Source organism: Humulus lupulus, chromosome 9 (assembly GCF_963169125.1).
Source record: "Humulus lupulus chromosome 9, drHumLupu1.1, whole genome shotgun sequence".
In the NCBI taxonomy this organism is placed as follows: domain Eukaryota; kingdom Viridiplantae; phylum Streptophyta; class Magnoliopsida; order Rosales; family Cannabaceae; genus Humulus; species Humulus lupulus.
The window spans coordinates 9,447,941-9,468,722 of record NC_084801.1 but is presented as its reverse complement, the minus strand read 5'-3'; the positions used below and the strand labels follow the sequence as shown (position 1 = coordinate 9,468,722).

The 20,782-nt window shown below is 40.7% G+C and overlaps 1 long non-coding RNA gene across 2 annotated transcripts; it reads right to left on the bottom strand.

Annotated features, from left to right (window-relative positions):
* Positions 1–41: 41 nt before the first annotated feature.
* LOC133801066 (uncharacterized) lies at positions 42–15,139 on the bottom strand. Of its 2 annotated transcripts, none has more exons than XR_009876722.1 (5): positions 14,967–15,139; positions 14,761–14,859; positions 794–883; positions 407–493; positions 42–274 (listed from the first exon to the last, which is right to left on the bottom strand). It is a non-coding gene; the product is annotated as an uncharacterized LOC133801066 (long non-coding RNA). The 2 variants fall into 2 exon arrangements; XR_009876723.1 differs by having other exon boundaries at positions 794–880.
* Positions 15,140–20,782: the final 5,643 nt, after the last annotated feature.

Genomic DNA, 20,782 nt, shown 5'->3' with positions numbered 1-20,782 from the left:
GGTGTCGTCGTTGCTTGCAAAAAAATTATTTATTTTTGTTTTAAATTAAAAATTATGATTTAAATGAAACATTTATATACAAATCTAAAAAATTATAAATTAAAATAATAAAACTTATACAAAGTATTTACAAAGAATCATTTACTCTAATAAAAATTACAAAAAAAAAATAAAACACTAAATTCATTATCCAACAACATATATTTCTTCTTCTTGCCCTTGTATACACTCTAGTTACCAATAGTCTTTCCAAAGTAAGAATTGGTACTACTTCCTACAACAATTCAAAAAAAAAAAGAGTTAGCATTCTCAATAGTTAAGACTATGATTAGTGTCAAGAGTTTAATCAGACTATGATTAGTGTAACAGTCATAACTGTGAGAAAGACAAAGAAATAGAGATATACCTTTGCCCTATGTTGTAAAAGCAAACTTGTTTCAACAGTCTCACGCATTCCTGAGATGCTACTTGTTACCTTCTGTCGTGAACTTACCTGGAAGCAACAAAATCAATAAATGGAGTCACCCTACAGGATACTAGAAGAACCATAAGTCACGAGACAAAATTTAACCAAACTTTCAAATATGATTTCAGCTCAGAAGGACAATATATAAAAGGAGCCATCTCTACAACAATCTAACAACTAATGTCAAAAATAACCAGTTCACATGCATACCATGAGCAACACAGTAATAAAAACCACAAACTACAATATCATCACACTAAAACCACAACTGGAAAAACACAAAACTGAATCAAATAATAGAAACACTTAAAAGGAGAAGATGTGTACCACTGCAACGATTATGACTAGATCATCCCAATGTTTCTCATCTGCTAGTTGAATTGCAACACTGTCACTTCCATAACTAAGCAGCCACTACTTGTATAATAACATATATAAATGCTTCAAGATTCATTACTGGCATATACATGCTTTAAATAAATAGTTAAACAGTCACAGAAAACATTTCTAGACTATTAGATATTAACTATTAAGTTTGTAAGGTATACATACAAAATTATAAATGGAGAAATACCACTACTTATAATGGATAATATATACATTATTACACTACATATATAAAGAATATATATTTATAGATGTTGCTAACTGGCTCCTTGTTTAGAGAATTTCAGTCCAATTGTAGTCTATCAACATGCCAGACAAAGCAAGCAGCTCAAACAACTGAATGATTAGAGTGATTGACAACTTAATTAATTAATAATAGTAATCATTCAAGATTAATCACAACAAACTATATAGAAACACAAGGAAAAGGAGAGACATTTATATAAACTCTCTATGACTTTCATTGTAATGGAACAATACTCTTACCATGTGGAAATTTGAGGCCATCAAATACTTTTGACAATCCCCTTGAAAATATATTGTTATAAGCTCCATCATTGATTGCCTCTTATTCCTCCACATGATAATTAATAATTTATAGTTTTTAATTTAAGTTTTGTTACACCCAGATTTCGAGCTATGTTAATTATGACCTCGAAAGTTGGATTCGCAAGTCAGTGGACTCATAAGGTTGGAAACATGCTCCAGGATTGTATGTCGAGCTTGCAGGATATAGACGACCTCGAGTATGGTGACCTCGAAGTATCCATGATCTCGAAAGATAGCTCCGGGAACACACTCATCTTCAGGGACGACTTCGGATCAGGAGTCTCGAGCTCGACGCGCGTACGATCTCGAAAGCCATGTGGCCTCGGGAGATGTTTCTAGCTCGATAGGTGATGGGAAACCTGGGAGGCTAAAGCCTTAGAGATACGCGATAGCCGCCTTGAATACCTACAAGTGTTATAAATATGAGATGTAATCCTCATTTGTTATTATAAATCCCCTAGAATCGTGGGATATTATTTGGTCAGTTATACGTCTCCTGGTCTTCAGGGGACGTTTCCTTTTATATCTGATTATAGGCATTTAAAGCCATTTATTTTATTTATACAAAAAGAGCAACTACCCAAAATATGTGGGATAGTATTCTGCAGCCTTCCCTATAAATAGAGAGGCCATGCACCATTGTAAAGGACCGAAATTCTGATCCTTGAGAGAAAACTCTGAAGAATTCATTCTTGAAGAATTCTTGGAGATAATCTTGAGATTAATAACAAAGACTCGTGGACTAGGCAGATTTAACTGCTGAACCACGTAAAAATCGTGTGTTTATATTGATTTATTTGAATTGGCCATTTTCAGTTATCGTTTACGTGCTCTTCTTTCACTGTTGATGAAAAACGGCGTCAACAGTTTGGTGCTTTCATTGAGAGCCTTAAGCGTTCATCCCTGAAAAAATCATGGCCGCAAACAATCAGAACACCCCTGATAAAAACTACCCAAGGCGTCCTGGAAAACAACCAATGGAGAACCCGGATGCTGAGGAGAGAAGTGGGTCCTCTGATTCCCGGGGACCACCGCCTCCGCCAAGGGATGAGGACATGTACTACAATCCCGAACGTTACGTTCCTATTGTAGAACTGGAAAACTGGCAATTGAAACAGCTATTGGTAGAGGCCAACAAACGGAATGAGGAGCTGACTAGGATAGCCGCAGAGGCGCAGGTGGCTCAGCCCCCGCCTCCGCGCGAAAACCAAGTCCCTCCTCCAAGGGACGTGCATGTTCCTCCCCGGAGGCCCCGTGGATGTCCACGAAAGGATGCTGCCACAAGGAGGCCAACTCAACCTTCGACGCCAGCAGAACCATCTGCTCCTCCTAGGCCTCAAAGGAGTACCCGAGCTCGGGTCCCGCCTAACTCGCCTGTAGAAGTGCCTGCAGGAACTGAGAATAACCGAACCCCTGCAGAGGCGCGGACTCAGATACCTAGTAGCGCACCGAACGCGACTGACCCGTCTCGGGCAAATTCAGGACCCTCTAGACCGCGGCAAGGGTGGCAGCCACCGTCGCTAATACGGTTCCCTCCGTCACCCATAAGGTATCCTTCGCCGCCCCGCAGAAATGCTCAACCTGCTCGAGATCAGGATCAAGGGCGTGCAGGGAGTGGACAAGGGAACAGGGAGACTTTCCGGGAGCGGAGAGGCGCTCCATCTGAGAAAAGTCAGACATCTCGGTCTCGAACTGCGGAGATGAGGCGACGTGGAAAGAATCCATCTCGAAATAACCGCGCAATGAGTTTTACCAGTGAAGATTCAGGAAATATTGGGACGGTCAGTAAGCATGACCAAGGTCGTAAGAACACTGGAAGTCGCAAGAATTGCCCCGACCTGCGCAATCATCTGAATCAGAGTCGAGGGAATGGAGATCAAACAAATCCGGACCTGAGGGATCGCTTGAATAGGTGTAGGGATCCCTCGCGGAGACGCGAGCCTGGGATTACGATCAATGACAGTCAATTTCAAACAGTACCTCATACTGATCCAGTCCAAGAAAGAATCGATCAGCTCGAAAAAGCCTTTAGGCTTTTGAAGAATGAACGAGGATTAGGTCGATATGAGGACTCTGATGAGGAACTCGAGCTGTTTGCTCCCCATATTTCCAACACTCAATTTCCTCAAGGGTTCCGGATTCCTCATGTCCCAGCGTTCGAAGGAAAGACCGACCCATGTAGTCACCTGAGTACGTTTAACACTATTATGAGAGCCAGTAACGTGGGTTACGAGCTCAGGTGCATGTTGTTTCCAACATCATTGGCAGGACCTGCCAAAAGCTGGTTCGAAAAATATAAAAGACACTCAATAACTTCGTGGGAGCAGTTGTCTAGAGACTTCAAGAAGCAGTTCCGAGCTATGATGGGAGTCAGACCAGAGGCATCCACCCTAACTAACGTCCGACAATAGCCGGGAGAAACACTGAAAAGTTACCTGGTCAGATTTAATCTGGAAGTCGCCCGAGCTCGGGACGTGGATGACAGTGGGCACTTAATGGCTATTCGAGCTGGTGTTTTACCTGGAAGTGCCCTTTGGGATGACATGCAAGGGAAACCGGTGAGGTCGATAACCGAGTTTAACAGACGTGCGCAGAGATTTGTCAATGTAGAGGAGGCGAGGTCAACGCTCAAAGCAACCTCGCAGACCGGAACTACAACGATAAACATTAATTCTGCCTCAACCTTGGCTGACCCAGCGGCTCCACAGCCTACCTCCGAGAATCCCTCCAAGAGGAAAAAGAACGAAGGAAATAACCCCGAAGCTGAGGGAGGAAAGAAAAAGAAAGGGGAGAGGTATTTCTCTGTGTACAAGGTATACACCGAGCTCAATGAGTCTCGAGAAAACATATACCTGGCTAATGAAAACCAGGTACCCTTTAGGCGTCCGGACCCGATGAGAAATCAGAAGTCCAAGAGGGATTCCAGTAAGTACTGCCGGTTCCACAAAGACACCGGGCACACGACTGATGAATGTCGACAACTGAAGGACGAGATCGAAGGGTTGTTCTTGAGAGGTTATTTCCGAAATTATGTCAAAAACCAGAGTACTGGACAGACGGCCGCGAGCCAGAAAGTAGCCGCGCCTCCGACGACACAAAATAATAACTCCCGGTCTCGGGAAGAAGATAGGCATCCACCGATAGATGGAGAGGACGTAATAACCATCTCGGGAGGGCCTCATCTCGCAGAAGGGGGCAGGAATGCCCAAAAGAGATATGTTAATGAGCTTAAGACAGGGGACGGGTCTCCTTATGAACCCGAACCTAGGGCACCTAAAAGCCAGAGGGTTGAATCACAACCCATAACCTTCACTGAGGAGGACGCCTCCCATGTTCAGTTCCCACATCATGACCCGCTGGTTATTACTCTTCAGCTCGCCAACAAAAGAGTCCGCCGAGTTCTCATAGATAATGGGAGCTCAGTCAACATTCTTTATAAAGAAACCCTCGAAAAAATAGGACTCTCCCTTCGCAAACTGAAGGCATGTGCAACTACTTTGTACGGCTTTTCAGGAGAAGGAACTGCCTGTATGGGATCCATTGAGCTCCCTGTGACTTTGGGAGACTACCCAGTCTCGGTGACCAAGATAATGGAGTTCGTGGTAGTAGATTTACCATCTGCCTACAATGTGCTGCTCAGGAGACCCACCCTGGTCGGGCTGGGGGCAGTTTCATCTATGAGGCATCTGGCCCTTAAGTTCCCAACCCCTAGCGGAATCGGGACATTAAAAGGAGACCAACTGACAGGGAGGGAATGCTATAGCATCTCCTTGAGGGGAAAGAGGCAAACAAGTGCTCAGGCACTCGTTGTCGTCCAGAATAAAGACGGAACGGTTTTAGAAATTGACGAGGAGATTGATCCGAGGATTGAGGAGAAAGTTGACCTCGAACCTCTAGAGGAGCTCGAAGAAATTCAGCTCGTGGAAGCTGAACCCTTTAGAAAGGTGAAGGTCGGGAAACACCTCCCAGATGAGACAAAATAGCAATTAATTTGCTTCCTAAAGAAGAACCAGGATGTCTTTGCATGGTCACACTCAGACATGGTGGGGATAAGCCCGAATGTAGCAAGCCATGCTCTAAACATAGATAAGAGCTTCCCCCCGAAGCAACAAAAGCAAAGACAGCTGGACAAAAACAGGAAGAAAGCACTAAAGGAGGAGGTTGACAGGTTAAAGGCAAACCATCTCATTAGGGACGCCTTTTACCCTGACTGGGTAGCCAATCCGGTGTTGGTCCCAAAGCCCAATGGGACGTGGAGAACCTATATTGACTACTCAGACCTCAACAAAGCTTGCCCAAAAGATTGTTTTCCGTTACCAAGGATTGACCAGCTCGTGGATGCCACAGCGGGGCATGGCCTGATGTCGTTCATGGATGCCTATTCTGGATATAACCAGATTCCCATGCACGCCCCAGACCAAGAGCATACGAGCTTCATCACGGATAAAGGGTGATATTGTTATAATGTCATGCCATTCGGGCTCAAGAATGCTGGAGCCACATACCAGCGGCTCGTAAACATGATGTTTTCGGAACAAATTGGGAACAACATGGAGGTTTATGTTGATGACATGCTTGTAAAGTCTCAACTCAACAAGAACCATGTTGATGACCTCGAAGAGTGCTTTGGCGTGCTCAGGAAGTATAACATGAAGCTAAATCCTCAGAAGTGCACTTTTGGGGTATCATCGGGAAAATTTATGGGCTTCATTGTAAACTCTCGTGGAATCGAAGCTAATCCCGATAAAATAAAGGCCCTGATTGACATGCCTTCACCTCGGAAGCATAAAGACGTCCAAAGCTTGACTGGCAGGATGGCAGCCCTAAGCAGATTCATCTCGAAATCAACGGATCGTGGCCTCCCATTCTTCAACTTATTGAGAGGAAGTAAGAAGTTTGAATGGACTGAGGAGTGTGAGCTGGCCTTTCAGGAGCTCAAAAAGCACTTAGCTGAACCACCCATCCTGTCAAAACCTAAGACGGGAGAAGTATTGTACTTATACCTCTCAACCACCGAACACGCAATAAGCGCGGTGCTCGTTCGAGAAGAGGAGAGGGTGCAAAAACCCGTCTACTACATCAGTAAAAGATTACTGGGGGCAGAGTCAAGATATCCATTGATGGAGAAACTCGCCCTTAGTCTAATACATTCATCTCATAAGCTTTGCCCCTACTTTCAGGCACATCCCATTCATGTACTGACAGATCAACCACTTAGGCAGGTCCTGTCTAAACCAGAAGCTTCAGGTCGACTTCTTAAATGGGCTGTTGAGCTCGGACAGTTCGAGATCACCTACCATCCGAGGACGACTATTAAGGCACAGGCATTAGCAGAATTTATAGTGGAATGTACCGGTATAGCCGACAATGAGGTAATAACCACGGCCCACGAGCTGTGGAAACTTTACGTCGATGGCTCGTCAAATGAAAATGGAGCGGGAGTAGGGGTTATTCTGATCACCCCCGCAGGGAGCAAATTTCACTCCGCTTTAAGATTTGGCTTTAAGGCATCGAATAATGAGGCCGAGTACGAGGCTCTACTCGCGGGACTACGAATAGCAAAAGAGCTCAAGGCTAAAGCTATACATTGCTATAGTGACTCCCAGCTCGTAGTTAATCAAATTTTGGGAGAATATCAGGCTCGTGGCACAAGAATGGCAGCTTATCTGGAGAAGGCAAAATCCACATTAGAGTATTTTGAGTTTTATGCGATCGAACAGGTCCCCCGAGAACGGAACTCAAATGCAGATGCCTTAGCTCGACTCGCCACATCCACCGAAAATGAAGAGCTGAATGTTGTACCCATAGAACACCTATCAGCACCCAGCATTAACGAGCCAGAAAGGGAAGATGTGTGTATGATCGAAACGGAGCCAACCTGGATAAGTCCGATAGTCGACTATCTCGAAAATGGAATTCTTCCAAAAGATCGGAATCAGGCTCGAAAGTTGATGTATCAACTTCCTCGTTACACCATTTTAGACGGAAAACTATACAGAAGGGGATATTCCATGCCGTTGCTTAGATGTGTAACCCCCCCCCCCCCCCGAAGCTAAGAAAATCATTGAAGAAATTCATGAAGGGTTCTGCGGAGACCACACCGGGGGGCATAGCCTGTCCAAGAAGATCATACGCCAGGAATATTTATGGCCAACCATTAAAACGGATTCTTTTGAGTATGTGAAGAAGTACGAAAAATGCCATAGATTCGCCACGATACCTCGATCTCCACCATCCGAGCTAACCATGTTGACATCCCCACGGCCTTTCGCGGTATGGGGCATCGACCTCATAGGCTCTCTCCCGACTGGCAAAGGCGGAGTAAAATATGTTGTGGTCGCCGTTGATTACTTCACGAAATGGACGGAGGCTGAACCATTGGCGACCATAACTTCGAAAAAGATCCTTGATTTCGTGGTAAAGAACATCGTATGCCGATACGGAGTACCGAGGAAGATCGTATCCGATAACGGAACCCAGTTCGATTGCGATTTGTTCACCAAATTTTACAAAAAGAACGGCATAATAAAGAGTTTTTCATCAGTGGCTCACCCGCAAGCGAATGGTCAGGTCGAAGCCGTTAACAAAACTCTCAAGAGCTATCTAAAGAAAAAGTTGGAGGAAGCAAAGTGACGATGGCCCGAGGAATTGCCTCAAGTCCTTTGGGGGTACAGGACCACAGCTCGGACATCAACAGGACATACCCCGTTCTCTCTAGCATACGGCTGCGAGGCAATGTTGCCCATCGAGGTCGAAGTCCCAACGATCCGAACTCAAATTTACGATCAAAATTCAAATCACACTCAGCTCGAAGAAAACCTAGACTTGATCGAAGAGAAAAGAGAAGAGGCTCAGCTGAGAAATGCTGCTTACCAGCAACAAACTATCAGATATTTCAACAAGAGGGTTCAAGATTGAAAGTTCGGAATGGGAGATCTGGTGTTGAGACGCGTATTCTTAGCAACCCGAGACCTAGCAGCTGGAGTGCTCGGGCCAAACTGGGAAGGACCATACCAGATAGAGTCAGTCATCCGACCTGGCGTGTAAAAACTTGCGAGATTGGACGGGAACCTAGTACCGCGAGCATGGAATGGCGAACACCTTAGACCTTACTATCAGTAGTGTAGAAAGTGTGTTGCCTGTAACCATTATTTTCTATATGTATTAGCTAGTCTGTTTTTGAATTCCATCAAATAAAAGATCTATTTTGTTCAATATGTAATCTCTTTTTGTTTTTTATTTTTGCAATCTCTCTTAATTTAATAACCTATTGTCACACTCATAGGATATTAAGGGGGCATCATTGGTATATATACCATCAGCTTAAAAAATAAAAAATATATATAAAGTATTTGGATGTAACCAAGTACGCGAGCTCAGATAGTTCGGACATAACCGAATTATCAAAAAGTATTTGGATATAACCAAGTACGCGAGCTTAGATAGTTCGGACATAACCGAATTATCAAAAAACAAAAAGTGTTTGGATATAACCAAGTACGCGAGCTTAGATAGTTCGGACATAACCGAATTATCAAAAAACATAAAGTATTTGGATGTAACTAAATACGCTAGCTTAGATAGTTCGGACATAACCGAACCATCAAAAACTTAAAACATTTGGAGTTGACCAGATGTGCAAACTTAACAGGTTTGGAACAAACCGGCCAAAAAAAAAAAAAATTATCGACGATAAGGAGAAACCCAAACCCACTTCGAGATGAGTCGAGATCGAGGCCGGAATATCTTAAAGAAAAATAGTTTCGAACTCTTAACCTTGGAGCAAAAACTGAGGATGAGGAAAAGTGACTAAACAAAAAGATATAACCAAACCATATACGTTACATACCATATAAGTACTTCCGGGTTCATGGTTAAAGTAATATCCGACCTTGATAAATAACAAGGTCGGAAGCGGATAATTCGAACAAACTATGCATGAATGCATCGAGTTTCGAGCCTAAAATCCAAACTATGTTTATATGAATAAATAAACATAACTGATTCATCAACATAAAATGTGCAAAATATTTCGGGCCAAGAAATGAAAAGCATGTAAAAGAATAGTTAAAGAAATTGTATCAGCCCCATGGGCATAAATTAAAATAATTACAAAATAAGGGGACGCAGCCCCAATAAATGATCTCCCCGAGGTCAGATTCAAAGAAGAGGAGTCTCCTTGGCCTTCTCAGCATCTGCAGCACCGGATTCCTCAGGACGAATAGCATGGCTATCCTCCTGAGCTCCCTCCGGAACGGCGTCCCGAGAAGCCTTTTCCTTTTCGAGCTGCTCAGCCTTCTCCTTCTCGAGTTGTTCAGCTTCTTCCTTCTTGAGCCGAGCATTCCACCTCTCAAGAAGCGGCACCTCATGAGGACCTAAGAACCTGGTGTCCAGATCTTCATTATAGGCCCACATCCGGTACATGGCCGAGTCGACCGCCTTCTCTTTCTTCTCTTTGTACTCGGCAAGGAGACGAGCTTTTGCATCCTCCATGATGTCGAAGGTGGCGGCCTTATCCTCCTCAAGCTTCTTATTGGTCTCCCGAAGCTGGGCGATCTCTTTTTTATGCTCCTCAAGCTCGGCCTTCATGCCCTCACGCTCCTTAGCTCCCGCCTCGAGTTTCGCATTCGCTGCCTTCAGATCATCGCTCGCCTTGAGGTGAAGATCTTTCGCCTCTTGAGCATGAGTCTTGCTCGAATGGACCTGATGGTTTAACTGGTAATTGAGCTGAGTAGTGAAGGCAAGAGCCTGAAAAGGGAATAAACCGCCATTAGCTCCAGGTTAGTATGATTACAAGTAGAAAAGGAAGGAGTATAGAAGAATGCTTACCGCGGCAGTGTGCTCGATACTCTTCTCATAAAGAGCAGTGCAGTCTCGGGTATCATTTAGGCACTGCCACTAGGGAGCTTCGAGGCTGCCATAGCTCTGGCCGATCCGGGACATGACATCCGAGATCAGCGTGGACCCATGGGACCCAGCAGCATTGTCCACCGCATATGCATCCATATGGGTGGAGATTGACAGCTTCTGAACTCGGGAAGCAGATGGCCTTTTGGAAAGCGGAGCAGAGAATGATTGACCCGCCACAAGAGGTTGGGGCTCAACCATGATGGAGGCACCAACTAGCGTAGTCGGTGCCACCGCAGAGGCGACGGCCTGCGAGGATGGCGCCGTTGTGGAAGTGCCGGCCTGAGCAATCGACGCGGCAACAGAGCTCAGAATCGGCGGAGCAAAGGGAGGTGTTTTCTTGGACCTCTTAGAACCTTTGCCCGGCTGGCCGGTCTTCAGCGACCCCGCCCTAGGGCGTTTGCTCCTCTTGGCACCAGCAGTGTCGATGAGGGTGTCAAGGTCGGAGTCCATCTCGCCTGCACAAGTCACAACACGGTGAGTAAAGTGAAGCACACAAGTTGTTTCAGTATCAGACATATAGAGTGATGATAGAAGAAACCTAACTGGAACTCTCCCCCGAGCTCGAGCTTGGGGACCATGAAATTCCCCTGCCTTCAGAGGAGGCGGGGGGAGTGCCTTCCCTATAAGTAGGTGATAACCTTGAGAGGTCCCTATAATCATTGGTCCCATACTGCACAGTTATCCCATTCCACACCTCGTCTGTGGTGTACATGGTGTCGTATTTCCCGAGCCCACTATCAAACCTACGGACACAGTCATCTACCCAACTCCATATGTAGAAGTGGTATATATCCTGTGGGCACGAGACTAACCTATTGGGCCGGTGTTTTAGTAAAGTGGGGGACCACATTCTCGAAGTAGGAAGGACTTTACCTTCGTCTGAATCCGAGCTCGAAGCCTCATCATTAGCCTCATTCCCAGATCGCGGACTCCTCAGGTGAACTGGGAGCGATGGCCTTGATTCTCTCCTCGGATGAAGGGCACCTGTGGGCAGTGGCACCTCCTCCCAGTGTTCATATTTTTTATTGGACCAGTCATAGGTTGACTGGCCCTCTCCCAACAGCCCACAAGCTCGGAGCTTGTCCTCATGTAATTGGAACGAAAGAGACCTCCTACCATAAGGGAGTTGGAGCAAGGCCTCTCTGTGCCCCTTCATTGCTTCATCAGGGGTAGGACGCTGAAAATTAGCTGAAAGGTGAAACACATTTCAACTAAATAGGGATTTATGAACTAAAGTCTCGAGACGGGGACAGACCATCTGTCCAGAAGAAGGCTCTTTTGAAATCAGGCGGGTGGTTGGGAAGATCCCCAAAAACCTTCGTCTCCTTGGGGTAGCTCGAGAGGTAGTAAAATCCATCCCCTCCCCGAGCTCGGGAGGGGTTACTTTTTAAACAAAAGAGATATAAAATCTCTTGAGGTGAAGGTCCTTCCCACCCCAGCTCGTGGTACAAGGACCTCAGGGCAGACAGCACCCTGTACGAATTGGTGTTGAGTTGGAATGGAGCCAACCCAACGAAATCAGTAAAGTCTTTGAAAAAAGACTTCAAAGGCAGCAGTGCTCCTGCCCTCATATGTTCTTGGCTCCATGCCGCATATTTCACTGTGGCGTCACGGCCGCCAGGGGCGAAGCAGCTCCGTTCTTGACCAGTCGGAGCTCGACACTTCAAGGTGCCTGACAAACCAAGGCCATGGAAAGCCAGGATTTCAGATATTTGACTGGTTGTGGTAACCGTGCTCCAGTAGAGCTCAGCCTCGAACATCTCTCTCCTCGGCTGTGAGGAGGAAGGTTCCCCCATTAATGAAAATTTGAGCTCTCCGGGGGGGTATGCGACAGTAACCTTTAAAGCAGGATCGAGAGGAATCGGCCTAGGGCCTGAATTAGATTCCGGATAGATGGCCTCCCGAAGAACTCTCCTCTTCCCCTCAATGACTTCGTCTATCTGACGACGGTAATGAGTTCGAATGTCTTCTTGCTCGCGCGCAAGCTCATATTCTCTTATCCGACGTTGATTCCGGGCGAACAGCGATTCTGGGCTCGGAGATTTTGACTCGTAAAGGATTGCCTGCGATGACCCCCACCGTCTTTTCAGATTCTATGACATCTAACGAGAAAGAAAAAATGGTGAGGGCCATGCATACAAGAATCACGAGCTCGATGGAATGAGCTCAGAGATTTAGGAACGAGACAAACTAAATATTAATACCCTTATTGAGGAGTCAGGGGCGTGCATTCCACGAAAAAGAAAAGGAGCGTGGATAATTTTTTGAAAATCCCGAAATTCAAGGGAAAGAAGAGTGGCGGTTAACCAGGAAAGGCGTCTTTGGGTTTCGTGCATTTATCAAGGCCCATGTTTTTATCCGAAAACTTAGTGTACAAGAAACGTTGCCTAAAAATTTCAAAACCCTGAAAAATTGGAACCTCACTCAAATATGAAAATTGGGTATAAACCAGTGATGTAAATCCGGTACGGGAGTCTAAAAAGCATCTGAGCCTATCGGATCAAAACCTCCTATCACATTATGCTAAGGATGTAAACTAGTATATACACATACACAGCAATAACAGCGTGAATAAAAACTGATGAAATGGAAAACAAAAATTGTATACTTACACTGTAACGGCGATTGCAGAGAGATTGTCGATTGAAGAAGAGGTTATAAATAAGAACTCACTGACTCGAACAGACCAGGATTTCTTTGTTTCTTTGGCCGAGAAAACATGCGCAAGACAGAAGCTTTTTAGGAAGGTCTCTGGTTTTCTTTGTTCTTCCTTTTCTTGCTTATGGTGAACGAAGGTAAAAGTGAAGGTGAAGAGGGAAGTCTTGTATATATAAGCGGGAATAAGGAGTTAATCTGGAACGTTGAACAAAATCCTTGCAAAATCCAATGGTCAGGGATCAATGACAAGATGGCGCCGAAAAGGTGTCAGACTGACGATCGTGGGCGTGTTTCCAAGGTACTCAAGTATCAAAAATGAGCAATACCCGGCTGACGCGTGTCCATTTTAAAAAAAGTGTGACGGTACAGTTTTCAAAGAAAGTAGTTCAAAAGTTTCCTTCTCTTAGGATTCGAACAAACACTTTTGAGGGGGCAAGATGTTACACCGAGATTTCGAGTTATGTTAATTATTACCTCGAAAGTTGGATTCGCAAGTCAGTGGACTCATAAGGTTGGAAACATGCTCCAGGATTGTATGTCGAACTTGCAGGATATAGACGACCTCGAGTATGGTGACCTCGAAGTATCCATGATCTCGAAAGATAGCTCCGGGAACACACTCATCTTCAGGGAAGACTTCGGATCAGGAGTCCCGAGCTCGACGCGCGTACGATCTCGAAAGCCATGTGGCCTCGGGAGATGTTTCTAGCTCGATAGGTGATGGGAAACCTGGGAGGCTAAAGCCTTAGAGATACGCGATAGCCGCCTTGAATACCTACAAGTGTTATAAATATGAGATGTAATCCTCATTTGTTATTATAAATCCCCTAGAATCGTGGGATATTATTTGGTCAGTTATACGTCTCCTGGTCTTCAGGGGACGTTTCCTTTTATATCTGATTATAGGCATTTAAAGCCATTTATTTTATTTATACAAAAAGAGCAACTACCCAAAATATGTGGGATAGTATTCTGCAGCCTTCCCTATAAATAGAGAGGCCATGCACCATTGTAAAGGACCGAAATTCTGATCCTTGAGAGAAAACTCTGGAGAATTCATTCTTGAAGAATTCTTGGAGATAATCTTGAGATTAATAACAAAGACTCGTGGACTAGGCAGATTTAACTGCTGAACCACGTAAAAATCGTGTGTTTATATTGATTTATTTGAATTGGCCATTTTCAGTTATCGTTTACGTGCTCTTCTTTCACTGTTGACGAAAAACGGCGTCAACAAGTTTAAATTTATGTTCAAACAAAGGAGGCCAACTCAGATTTGTTCAAATTTGAGTTTAATTACATTAATTTCTTTAATTTAGCTCAAGTATGAATTTTGATTATATATATAGGCTAACTCACTCTGTTTTTAAATAGACGAACCCAACTCAGATTGCCAATACTTACTACACGTGAAGAAATATATCAAAACACTAAAATAAAAATAAAAATGATAATTACCACTACTACTCTTTTGTCCGATTCAATATAAAATACAATTAATCCACCTGCATATTAGTAATCCAGCTAAACCACCTAACAAACAGTTGGAGTGGAAGAACAAAACAGAGCATTATATATCAAAACAGAACAACTCTAAAAATTACCCATAGGGAAGTTTAAGTGGAGATACCAATACAAAAATAGGTTTATTCAAATTTAAAGCACACACACATAAATATTGCGGATGGATGGAGCAAAAGCCATAAACCCAAAAAAGAATAATAAACTTAAATATACAGAGTCTTGGATCGACAAGACAGAGAGTGGGCAAGACCAAGAGCTGCTCTTACCAGTAAATGGCGAGACAAGAAAGCAACGTTCAACAACAAAGAGAGAGAGAGAGAGAGGCTTCATCCTACAGGAAAAGGGGAAGCATGTTGCTCTTGTTGCTGCTCAGTAAGAATGCAAGAGAATGAATTTAGTGTTAGGGCTAAGAGCATATTAGGGAAAGAGGAGAGAGTTTTAAATATACCCGACCAAAAAGAAAGAAAGAAACCTGGAGTGTTGATTATTCAGGCGAGCCTCGTCGCCGTTGCCGTCTCCGTCGAGACTCCTACACCAGCCACCTGCAAGAGAAGACTTGGAGAGAGATCCGAGAGGTTTTAGATGTGAGGGAGATAAAGAGACGAGAAGAGAGAGGGTGAGGCTAAGAGAAGAGAGTTGAGGGAATGAGATAGGTTACTTTAGAGAAAATAAAAATTGCCTCCTATATTTCAATTGCCGCTTGTTATTTCATTTGGCTCCAAACTTTTTGCCTTCTATATATATTTACATAATTTAATTTATTTTTAAAATTATACTATATATTAATTTTTTTACAATATTTTTCCAATTAATAAAACAATTTTTTTAACTAATATAAATTTTATAAATATGTTAAAGAATAATATAGTTAATAATATAATTAATTTTAAAAATAGGTTAAAGAATAATAAATTATACTATATTAACTGTCGATGTATAGTCCTACTAAGTAATTACGACAGTCAACAAAGTTGACTGTCGTGGTTGGGTGTCGGGAAAGCTTAATTTTGTAGTAGTGACCAATGAAACACAATTATAAACTTGTCATGCATGTAAACATGAACCCTTTGCATGACATACTAAACTCAAGCATAAAATCGTATATTTCACATCGTCATCATGCATGCAATCCTATAAATATTTTCAACGTAAAACTTTATTTAAATACTCACCCTAAGTATCCATAATTATACAAAATCACAAATTTTACGTAACGCACTAACATGTATAATTTTTTTGGTTTCACAGATTCTGTAATTTTTTTAACAATTAAAATTAACATTGTTACAACAATTAATTAATTTTTTAAAAAAATTATTTTGTTAAAACATCTAAATTAAATTTGTTATTTCATTGTTTATATTATTGATTATACATTTATGTGTAATTTTTTAATTAGATTTAAATATTGAAATAAGTACTTAAAATATAATTAACTCAAAATACTAAGTATATAATTTCATATATTTTGAATATTTATTTAATTGAAATTTATAGGCACTTTTTAATATAATATAAAATATTTAATTTTAAATTAAAAAATTATATATCATATGAATTATATACATGTATTTTACTTCTAGTGTATATATATAGGGAGTTTTTTAGGTATGGGCATTACTTTTACCCCTACCATATGAGTGTTTTCTATTTTCAGCACTTGGATAAATTATTACTCATTTTTTTGTATGATTGTGTACATGATAGTTATAGTAGGCATCCCACCGATTTTCGGGAAATTCTGAATAATTTACAGTGTCGAAATCAGAGTTCAAACAATTTGTTTTCTACACATATAAAAAAAAAAAAGCAGGCACATGTGCAACCGATTTTTTGAATTCTGATTTCGGTACTATAAATTATTTGAAAATTCTCAAAAATTGATGAGGTGTCTGATATACCTATATTGTACATCATCATACAAAAAAATGGGTTATATTCTCTCCAAGTGCCGAAAATAGAATACGTCTGTAGCACTTTTGTCCTTACATTATTCGAAATTTCTTGAAAATTGGCGGGAGTCTATTAAATCTATAATGTATGCCTGTTATGACTACCTAAGGGAGCTTCTTAGGTAGGGGCATCATTTTTTCCCCTACCATAGCGATGTTTTCTATCTTCGGCACTTTGAGAAATTATAACCCAAGTTTTTTGTATGATAGCATACATTATTGTTATAATTGGCATCCCGCCAATTTTTTGAGAAATTCTGAATAATTTACAGTGTCAAAATCAGAGTTTAAACAGCCTATTTTCCACGCATATAAAAAAATTAAGCATACATGCAACTGATTGTTTGAACTCTGATTTCGACACTGTTAATTATTCAGAATTTCCAGAAAATTGATTGAATGTCTGATATAACTATAATGTATATCATCATACTAAAAAAATTGGGTTATAATTTTTTTGAAAATAGAAAATAAGATGACAATAAGAGAGAACGACCAGTTTCAACAATGTGTATGTATTTTCTTTCGGCAACCCCATTTTGCTCTGGTGTATCGGTACAAGAGGTTTGATGTAAGGTACCATCTAAAGCAAGCAATTCAGAGAAACGATTGGAGGTATATTCACCACCCAGATCACTTCGAAAATATTTGATAACAGCATTATGTTGAGTTTTAACAAAAGCACGAAACATATGATAAATCGCGAGGAAATCAGAACAATGCTTCATAAGATAGACCTAACAAAAACGAGTATAATCATCAATAAAAGAGACATAGTAACGTGATCCACCTTTTGTTAGAACGGGTGATGGCCCCCACATATCAGAGTGAAGCAAATCAAAAGGTGCAAGAGAAACAGAAACACTCTTATAAAAAGGTAAAGCAGAAAATTTTGCCAATTTGCAACCACAACAATCTGAAATATCATGGGTTTGTAACTTTCCTAATGCTCTTGTGGAAGCTAAGTACTTTAAACGTGAACCAGATACATGTCCAAGACGAGAATGCCATAAATAAAAACTAGACAAAGACGAACTTAAACGAAATGAAGACAAATCGACACTAGAAGCTGCAACATCAGGAACTCTCAGCTCATCTAAAATGTAAAGCCCCCCTGCCTACGGCCTATCCCAATCAGCTTCTTGGAATGAGGATCCTGCACATAACAACAAGAATTAGAGAAAATAACTGAGAAACCAGAGTCACATAATTGACCAACAGAGACAAGATTCAAAGTAAGATTTGGAATATGATATACATCAGAGAATGATATTTTTGGAGTGCAAATCAAGCCAATCCCTGCTAATGGCATGGGAGTGCCATCAGCAGTCATGACAAATACAGAGGGTATTGATTTAATGGACAAGAAGGAATTGGAATTAGGTGACATATGATGTGAAGCTCTGGAATCAAGGACCCATATAGAGGAAGATATACCTAGTGTACTACTAGAAGGCAAACCTATGTGTGAGGAGGCTGACATGGCGTGTGGCTGGGAGGCAATGAACTTCTGAAACTGCTCTGTGAGTGTAGCAATCGAGGTACTAGGAGTGCTTCCAGAATCTGCAGGTGAAACAATAGCTGCCATGTTCGAAGACATAGAGTGAAGAGGTCGATGAGGTTGGCTGCCAGATTTCCAGTGAGGAGACTGATTCGGTGATTGTGCCCTGTTCAACAGTTTGGGACATTGAGCCTTCCAGTGTCTCTTTTGCTTGCAAAAACTGCATTCGTCGTAGCCAACCTTGGCTTGAGTCTTGTGTTGATTGTTGGAGGCTAGCCGATGAGGAACTGCAAAGACAGAGGGATTCGGAGAAGGAAGAATCCCATTTTCCGCCCCCCCCCCCCCCCCTTTATCAACACGAGACTTCAAGCGAATCTCTTCTGCTAACAACTCATTAACCACCGAATCAACCGACGGAAGAGGACTGCGATGCAGGATTGTTCCACGAAGACCTTCAAACTCATCTCGAAGAGCCATCAAAAACTGAACCAGACGTTGTGCGTCTCTCCGAGCAATGTAAGGGGCAAATGCCCGTAACTCCGCTGATTTAGTCAAAGCAAGCTAATCCCACATATTAGACATAGTAAAATAAAATTCCTGAACATTCATGCTATTCTATTAAAGGGCCCGAATGTCAATCTCCAACTGATACTGCTTTGCGAAATTAGACTGTGTATACAACATTTCCAAGTGCTCCCAGACTTCCTTCGCCGTCTCATATTTCGCCAATTGGATACCGAATGATTGTTGAACCAAGTTGTTGATCCAAGTGATGATTTTTGAATTATTGGCATCCCAAAGATCGAACTGTTCTGCAAAGCTCTCATTCTTATCGTCCTTCGATTTCGTGGAAGTTCCAGAAACATAACCCCACATACGTTTCTCTTTCAGAAAAAATTTCATAACATAATGCCAATACGAATAATTTTGCCCATTCAATTGCACATTGATGGATTGAAGCGAATCATCTTTTGCACCAGCCATGACGAACAATCGAAATCCAAATAGACAGAACAAAGTGCGAAATCCCCAAGATTTGTGCGAAAACCTCAAAATCAAAGCCAAAGACAGAGCCAAATCCTAGCGCAACCAAATCAAGGGTACTCAAGAACCCGGCTCTGATACCATGATAATTTTGCAAAATAGACAAAGGAGATTTGAGAGAAAATCAAAAGGGAGGCTAGGTTTTCATTATGTCGAAAGAGATAAAAATAAGAGTACAAGAGCAACAAAATGTATAGCCAAAATAATGAGAGGCTAAAAGACTAAACTACCCTTACATATTAATAAAACTTATATTATTAACAGTCCCTACCTAAAAAAAATCGTATATATAGGATTTTTGTATGGGACAGGTATACTAAACGTACGCACCAGTGCAATTCTTTTGGTTGGATTTTAATTGGTTTAGAGGAAATGTTGTATGGTTTAAAAGTGATGTATGGGTGTATGCTAACAAGACCAATACTGACAGAATCATTTAAATAAAAGGTTTATACTTTTTTGAACCCTGTGTTTTGTCTCATTACTTGTTTGGACCCTGTGTTTTAACAAATTACTTTTTGGACCCTATGTTTTGTAAAATGGTTAAAATATGACCCTAAACTCAATTTTGATGAAGAAAAAATTGAATATAATAACACAGTTTTTAAGCAGAATGATTTTATTTTTGTTCTGAATTGTTAGTTTGGTAAATTATTTGTGATTTTAGTTGAGAAATAATTAATCAAAATCGGGTTTAGGGTTCTATTTTAACTATTTTACAAAATATAAGATCCAAAAAATAATTTGTCAAAATACAAGATCCAAACAAATAATGGGAAAAAATATAGAGTTCAAAAAGATATAAACCCTTAAATAAATGATTTATTTTTCTTTGTTGCATGTAAGGGCCAAACCAAACAACAGGGTAAGCTTATCATTTTCTTTATTGTTTGCTTTTGTAACTAGGAATTTCACAAGCCCAATAGTAATCCACTCTCATTAGTACCACCTTAGCCATCAAATATATATATAAATACAAATGAGACTCGAGGTCGCGTGGAGAGTTTGGCAGTTGAAGAGTATGTCAAAACTCATCAATGATATTACGGCAATCTTTGCAATTTGGCCTATTTATTCCTTCGAGAGTAAATAAAAACAAAACTGAGACAAAATGTCTCTTTTCGAAGAAAACAAGCATACATATAAAATTTCAAGATCACTAATTAATTCATATTTAATACAAAATTATTTTAATAATAAATCAAACTATTTATAATATATATTTATATATATATAAGTTACCGATCCCTACAAAATGTAAATATCTCATCTCCAACATGTAAACTAAATATATACATATCTTCTATATAATAAGTGTGTAGATAACGGAAATTTTTGGTTTTAACAGTTTTTTATTTTTTTTAATGTTAATTTTAACATAATATTCTTATATTTAACAAAATATTCTTATATTTAACGGTAGTTTGTAAACACTTAAACTTAAATAAAATAAAATAAAATAAATAATTTAAAAAATTAAAATACGATATTTTTTAGATATTTTACAATGATAATTATTTTAAAATAGTAAATAATTAAACAAATTAAAATATGATATTTTTCAGATATTTTACAATGATAATTATTTTAAAATAATAAATAATTAAAAAAATTAAAATAAAATATTTTAAAGATATTTTACAATGATAATTATTTAAAAATAATAAAATCATACATTTTATAACTTAAATAAATTTTAATTAAAATTAAACTCACTTATTAGAATAATATCATATTAAAAATATAATATAATCTACTGTCAATTAACAACAAATTTAAAAAAAAAAAAAA